Genomic DNA, 7,760 nt, shown 5'->3' with positions numbered 1-7,760 from the left:
AAAGAGTTTTAACTTATGATTTGTCATTTACTATTATTCCTTCCCAAGAAAAAGTTTTACTTAAAAAATACCTGTAGTTGATAATTTGTAGTATTCAAAGAGTCTATGTAAAGCCATACATATGAACATTTACTGAACATAAACTGGTACATTCAATAAATCTTCAAGGTGTTGATTTGTCATGGTTAGTGTGGCTGAATGGTGACCATTTCTGGAATAAACAGGTCAACTAGTTTATAGGAAAATCCAGTCATTTTCAATTTTGGCTTCAGCATCTATACTTCAAGCAAGTGTAACCTTTCAAAAAATGTTGGGTTTTGCTATTCTTTTTATTATACTATAGCCAAATGTTCGATAGGAAATAAATGAGAAGCTCTAAATTAATTGTGGTCTCTGCCAGGATTGAATGAAGGTTTTAAGAAAGTAAGTATGTGACAGTATATTTAATGTACATAACTATTGTTCTTTATGACTTGTGTTTTATTTATTTATTTATTTTGCGGTATGCAGGCCTCTCACTGTTGTGGCCTCTCCTGTTGCGGAGCACAGGCTCCGGACACGCAGGCTCAGCGGCCATGGCTCAGCGGCCATGGCTCACGGGCCCAGCCGCCCCGCGACATGTGGGATCCTCCCGGACCGGGCACGAACCCATGTCCCCTGCATAGGCAGGCAGACTCTCAACCACTGCGCCACCAGAGAAGCCCTATAACCTGTGTTTTAAAAAAAAGTGTTCACTTTTTCTTAAAGACTATAGGGCTCAGAACACATCTAATATACACAGTTATTACTGCTATAACAAATAAATAATTAAAACAGAGATTAAAAAAACACTCTGTTTTTTCATGAATTTGCACTGTTATTGGGAGGTAAATTTTGTCATCCATAACAGTAAATTGTAGCAAAGTAAATACAGGGGAACATCAATTTTAAATAGTAGCTAGTAGTGTAAACCACTTTTGAAAGTAACTATTAAATTTTTCTGAAGTAAAAATAAAATTTTAATTCTTAGTTTCATAAGAATTTATCTTGACTTTTTGCCAATAGATCCTTTTGGTCAGTCATTTATTTATCTAACAAATGTATGTAAGCTAAAACAGGATGTTTTTATTTAGCATTATTTATTGATCTCAAATAGTTACTTTTAACATTAATTTAAGATCCTAGTGCGATATTTATGTTTCGTTTTATTTTTAATACCAAAACTCCTAAAATAACAGTTTTAAATGTATACAAAATATATGGCAATACTATTATGTGAATTTAAACTGCCTGTAACTTTACAGTGTAAATATTTTACTAAATTTTCATGAGTTTTTATATAATTTATATGATACTGTATATGTACTTCAGTGATATTATTATCTAGATGAGACTTTTTAGATTGAATATACATGAGCAAATCCATTTAAGATGCAAATTTGGTTAAAATATTAGTAAACAGCATTTAAGACATTTACACTATACTTTAAAAAAATAACCACATGATTAAATTTGTCTATATAGAAGAGAGAGAAAGGGAGGGAGAGAGAGACAGAGAGGGAGAGGGAGAGGAAGAAAGAATATGAATGTGTGAGTATTTGCAAAGAATTTAAGGTAGTGAATAAATTTAAAACCATTAATTTGAATATTTAAACCTTGTTCAAATAATTTTGAATCTATTATATATGATAACATTGTAATAGTTTATTGCTGTTAATAGTTGTCAGAGGTGTGACAAATTCAAGTTTTGCTTTGCAAACTTTCTGGAATTTTTTTCCTGAATATTCTTGATCCACTGTGGATTGAATCTGAGGATACGAAACCCTAGGTATGGAGGGCCAACTGTACTCACATTGCATCTTTGATTTTTGCTTTTTTTACATGCACTTTATCATTTACTGTGTGTTTTCCTTAATTTCTAAAAACAAAAAGTGTGCACTCTTGTCTTTTCAATTAAATACAAATCCCTACTTGCCTGTGTCCTCCACAGAGTATATCTTATACTGGGTACACAATAGCTTAATATATATGCATTAGCTAACTGAGGACTAGTCATACTTATTGATCAGGTCTTTCTTTTATATAAAAATATAATTTGCATAGTGTTGAGTGATTTACAGTTTAATTATAGTTTTCTAAAAATAATATTTTCTATATCATGTAGAGTAGATCCTCAATTTTAAGATTACTTTAGGACTGAAGAACAAAATGAATATATTAGCACATTGAATTTATACTGGAACATACATTTTGAATATGAAATTTACTAAATTTAATTGTTACTACTCTGCCTTTATTTAAATAGATTTCAAAATATCTGGAAATTTAAAAAAATGAATTTAGTCTCTTAAAATTTCTCTTAAATATAATGTATAATGTAAGATATGTTCAAAATGTACAGTTTCTATTTACATGAAATTAATTTTACATAAAATTGATTTTACAGGAAATGGAATTTTTGTAGACTATTGTTATTCTTACTGTCTTTTAGGTAGCATTCACTTTTATTTTTCTGGTTGTGAGATTTCTATTTTGTGTTTGTCTGTTTATTCTGATTTGGATTCATTGAGTTTCTCAGATCCATGGTTTAATATTATTCGCAACAGATGGATTTTCTTTGACCATTATTTACTCAAGGTATCATTCACTTTTAACAATGAAAAATACAGTATTTTCATGTTAATATTAAAAACTAGCTTCATGAACTGACTTAATCTTTGCTAAGGTCGTAAATTAGCAGACTAGCAAAGGATTTTAAATTTTAGAATATCTTCTTGTATCTGAAGGATGGATATGTTAAATATATATACATATATATATTTCTTTGCTTATCTGTGCTGTTTTCTGAGTTATTTCTTAATATGTTTCTTCCACTTCACTGATTGTTGTCAACCATGTTTAATCTGCTGTCTAACCTCTCTTATATTTTTCATTTAAATTACTGTATTTTTTTCTTTCTAGTAGTCCTATTTATGATTCTTTTCTGTGATTCTTTTCTAATCCACCCTGACTTTTTTTGTTATAATCTCTTGTTCTTTAGTCAGACTTTTGATTCTCTCACTAATTTCTTTAAAGATATCAAGCATTTCTTTCACACTGTTTCTGATCATTATATCTACAGTTTTTGTGGGACTATTTCTGCAGTTGCTGTATCTGTTGATGTTCTCTCATTTGTTCTGCAACTTTTCCTTCTGAATTTGTGTTCTTTGGAGTTTTTTGTTTTTTAATTTTATTTATTTTATTTATTTATTTTTGGCTGCATTGGGTCTTTGCTGCTGCATGCGGGCTTTCTCTAGTTGTGGCAAGTGGGTGCGTGGGCTTCTCATTGCGGTGGCTTCTCTTGCTGCGGTGCACGGACTCTAGGTGCACAGACTTCAGTAGTTGTGGCTTGTGGGCTCCAGAGCGCAGGCTCAGTAGTTGTGGCGCATGGGCTTAGTTGCTCTGTGGCATGTGGGATCTTCCCAGACCAGGGCTTGAACCCCTGTCCCCAGCATTGGCAGGCAGATTCTTAATCACTGTGCCACCAGGGAAGCCCCTGGAGTTTTATCTGTGAGAATTCCTTGATGCCAGTATTCATATATATATATATATATATATATATATATTTATTTATTTATTTATTTATTTATTTTTATTTATTTTATTCTTTTTGGGCGTGCCGTGTGGCATGTGGGATGGTAGTTCCCTGACCAGGGATTGAACCCGTGCCCCCTGCGTTGGAAGCTCGGAGTCTTCACCACTGGACCGCCAGAGAAGTCCCCAGGATGGGTATTATAGCTTCCCAGAAAGCATTTGCATGTGCTTCCTCCATGCACTTGAGGGGCACTGTTGATACAGGACTACTGTCATCTTAATTTGGGGCTCGAAGTTTTCAGGTTCTGAGGATATAAGAATTCTGGAGTCAGGCCTAAATGAAGACTTTGTTAGTAGGCATTTTCTGGGAAGAATTTTCATTATTTTTCTTCCACTTAGAGCCAAGATCAGACAAACAAGACTTCCCTCCAGTTCCCTCTGTGAGGCAGGTGTTTTCCTGGTTTTCCCAGGGAAGGTATTGCTTTTGAGAATCCTGGCTTTGTGCAGAAGTCTCTGTTTTAATCTCTCCATTCATGAGTCCTGGCTTTGTCTTCTGACCACTATGGTGCTTATTAAAAATAAAATTCAGAGACACTAGGGGTCATCACATACCCCCACAAAATGTTCCAAAACTGACTAGCCCCTTTGAATGTTAGCTCTTTCATTGCTTCTGGTTTTGGAGGACATTCCTAATTTTCCACCTACCACCTCAAGGAATACCTTCCAACAAACTTTTAAAAAGTAGTTCATTCAGAATTTTAGGAGATCTGTATTGATCCACCTTTTGCTAAAAATGGAAAAACCTGAGACAAATATTTTACAATAATTCATTCACTATTTTCACTAATTCAAAAACAAATCTCTTTTAGCATAAATAATCATTACTAAAATTACTAATAGCACAGACTTCCTTATTATATCAGAATTAATTTTTCTAGGTTATAATTATTATTATTTTTATTACCTCTTTCCTAAAATGCATTTAGCTAAACCAGTGGTACTAAATGAAAAAAAAAATTGACTGTGAATTCTAAATATTTTATTGTCTAAAGCTTTTTTTTTTAATATTGCTTAAGCATAAACCATGCTTATGATTTTGACCTTGTTTTGCAAGGTAAAAGAAGAAAATGATCCCTTTAAGAAGATTCTTGCAAAAGAGTCCTGCAGCTTCAAATCAGTGGCCTAGCATTGTCTTTTAATCAGTATTCTTTAATATTTTACTGTCATATTGCAAATTTCCAGATTCTATAGGGTAAAACAAATCCAAGTCCATTCATTATGTGGTGAAAAGAAACAAAATTGAGCTTTATTGTAACCATGAAACTGTGGCATTCCATAAATTGCAGATTATAGATGTTACAACACTAAATATCCAATAATCTCTTGTCAGTTTTTTTTGAACAGAAAATCTTTTTGTCAGTTAACATTAGATTGAGGCCTTTGTTTTAGGGAGGGGATAAAAAGAGTTTTGAAGATGTTTTTCAGGATTCTGGATTTATAACCCCTTCTCTTTACCAGCTTTACCATGTAATCTTTAATCTCTGGAAAACTTCGATTTAACATGTCATCTAAAAGATATTACTTTCTGATTTGAATGCCGCAGCCAGAACGCCATGCATTTTTGTGGTGCCTAGAAAATTACAAATATCTCTATGTATTTAGATGAGAGGCTCCTTTCATATCTGTTTGTCTCTTTTTTTAACTCTATACCTCAAAACACTAGAAAATATGATAAAGTATTTTTAGCAACTTGAAATTGTATTGAATTATATATGAATACTAAACATAAGAATGTTTTACTTTTTATAATTAGGTATGTATCCTTTGAGGTTTATTTCTTACTATTAAATATGCCTTCTTTATGGATTCTGATTAAGTTTCACAGATGATTGCATTTTGGCTTTTTTTCCAAAGACTTGAATTTAGTAGTCTGCTTTATATGATACTTCAGAGAGTTTACATGCTATTCATGTTGGATAACCAACATAATCAATTTCACAATATTTGCTAATTTTCTTCTAAGAATTGGGCTTGAAATTTCATACCTTCAAGATGTGAAACTGCCCATGGTATGAAATAAAATCTCCAGGGTAAAGGAATTTTAAAGTGTTATAAGATTATATTTCATTTTACAATGTCAAAAGAGCCATAGAAAAATTATTCATAACAGCTAAGAAGTATGACCTTCAAATTAGTCACATGAAATTCTAGGCATAAACATTAAAATTACCTCACAAGCAACCTTTCCCTGCAAAAAATAAATGCCATAGTCAAATTTCAAAAGCTGCTAAATTACAAAGATCTTTAAAGAACTAGTTATTCCAATTTTATGTGGAAAGTGATTCTAGAAAAGAAATGAATTGTAACATTTTGAATTAAGGGTTGAGAATGGAATGGTCTCGCTCTTAATTCTTGAATATGGACACTGTAACGATGTTCTTTAAGATGTTTTTTTCCAATAGTGGTTGTGGCTGTGAACCGCAACCTTCTGTTGTCTCTTGCTTGGTTTTCCTTGTTACCAAAATGAATTTTAAGATTGGTAGGCAAAGACTGAGAGTACAGTATTTGGTTAAAGCAACATGAATAGATATGGGAGAGGTTAACCTTGGCAGAAATCTCAGATCTCACTAGGTTACTGCCTTGCCTAAAGAACCCTCCCGAATTTTCCCGTTGCCTCCCGTCTACAGTTGGCCAGGTCGTGTGCACAAAAGGGTCTCCATGAACTTGTTTCCACCCCCTGACCTGGCCTGCATGCTTTTATCTCTTTTTATTCTCCACCTCACATTTAATACTATACTGATACCAAATATCATGGAACTCCACATATAAATCTTATTGTTTCAAACCACTCCGCCTTGCTCACCCTCTTCTGTTTGCTTGCAATGTCCTTTCCAAAGAGTGACATTGTAACATAGTAGTCAAGAGTGTGTATTTTGGAGTCAGGCACACAGATTGATTTTTTAAATCTTGACTGTACTCTGGAGTCTTTGAAAAGTTACTGAATCTCTCCAAACCTCAGTTACCTTATTCATGAAGTGAATTCAAAAGTAATTCCTGTCTTTAGATGAAATTATGAGTGTGAAGGCATTAGTAAGTGTTGATCACATACTAAGGACTCAATAAATAATAGCTTTATAACCAGTTTATTAAGGAGTTATTGGGATATAATATGAGTTTATGTTTTAATAACTGATGCAAACTGTGCTCTAGTAGATCCTCCTTTTCTGGGAATGTAATGGGTTCCCTTAATGGGCCATTTTAGTCCAATTCTACAGTTTTTCATTGACCTCTGTTTATTCAGTCTCACTTAAGTTCTTAAGACTCAGTACTGTTTGTTTTAAAACTTTAACTTCATTATTGATTCACTCCCCCCGCCCACCTCACCCCCATGCCTTGTACAGGCTAATTCAAGTGAAGGGGTGAGAGTGCTAGTTTGCTTGCATTCTTTCTCTCATGCACACATACACACACTCACTCACCCCTCTTCCTTGAATTACCTCCTTAACTGTTGGAGACAAAGGAAGGCAAGATTGTAACCTTGTAGTCCCCTATTTGGTTGGCTCTTCTACCTTGTTTGTGAGCTTGGTGTGGACAGATGTTGTTTCTAATAGAATCCATTGAAGAGGTCCTTCCTAAGAAACTCCCCAACATTTTGTGATTGTCCCCCCACCCCTGCCCCACCCAACCAGCCAGATATCTCAGATTCTTCTGATTCTAATGAATGTGCCTCTCTGTGCCATGCTGTGGCTGTCCCACCTAGAGTACTGCACACAATTTTATCTAACCTCCAGGGCCTCCCACCATCCCTTCCCCTCTCCACAGTTTTGGATTTACTATAAAATTCAGGATCCAATATCCTATGTTCTGGGCAACTTAGAACTTGAGTGAAGGAGGTGGTGTTGGACTTTTAAATTTTAAAAAGAGGGTAAAGTAATTCAGAACTTGACTTGTCAAGGATAAATAGAAATCTTAAGTGTCTTTTCTGTAAACAGTAGTAAAAAGGGTTTAGCCATCTAGGTAGGTGACCTTGATTTGTTCCATCTGCTAGAAGCCCAATTTGAATCCAACCCCCTGTAACTGATGGCTTTTATGTTGTACCTGACTCAGGGCTGAAATTTTGGAATGGGAAGTATGAGGCCTCTGTGTTTGTTTGTGTGTTCATATTCACCTATATGTGTGTTGTAGGTGTATGGTATTGCCAAAAATTA

Source organism: Lipotes vexillifer, unplaced genomic scaffold (genome assembly GCF_000442215.2).
Source record: "Lipotes vexillifer unplaced genomic scaffold, Lipotes_vexillifer_v1.1 scaffold96, whole genome shotgun sequence".
Lineage (NCBI taxonomy): Eukaryota > Metazoa > Chordata > Mammalia > Artiodactyla > Lipotidae > Lipotes > Lipotes vexillifer.
The sequence above is the reverse complement of the archived record's forward strand: the minus strand, read 5'-3'. Positions refer to the sequence as shown.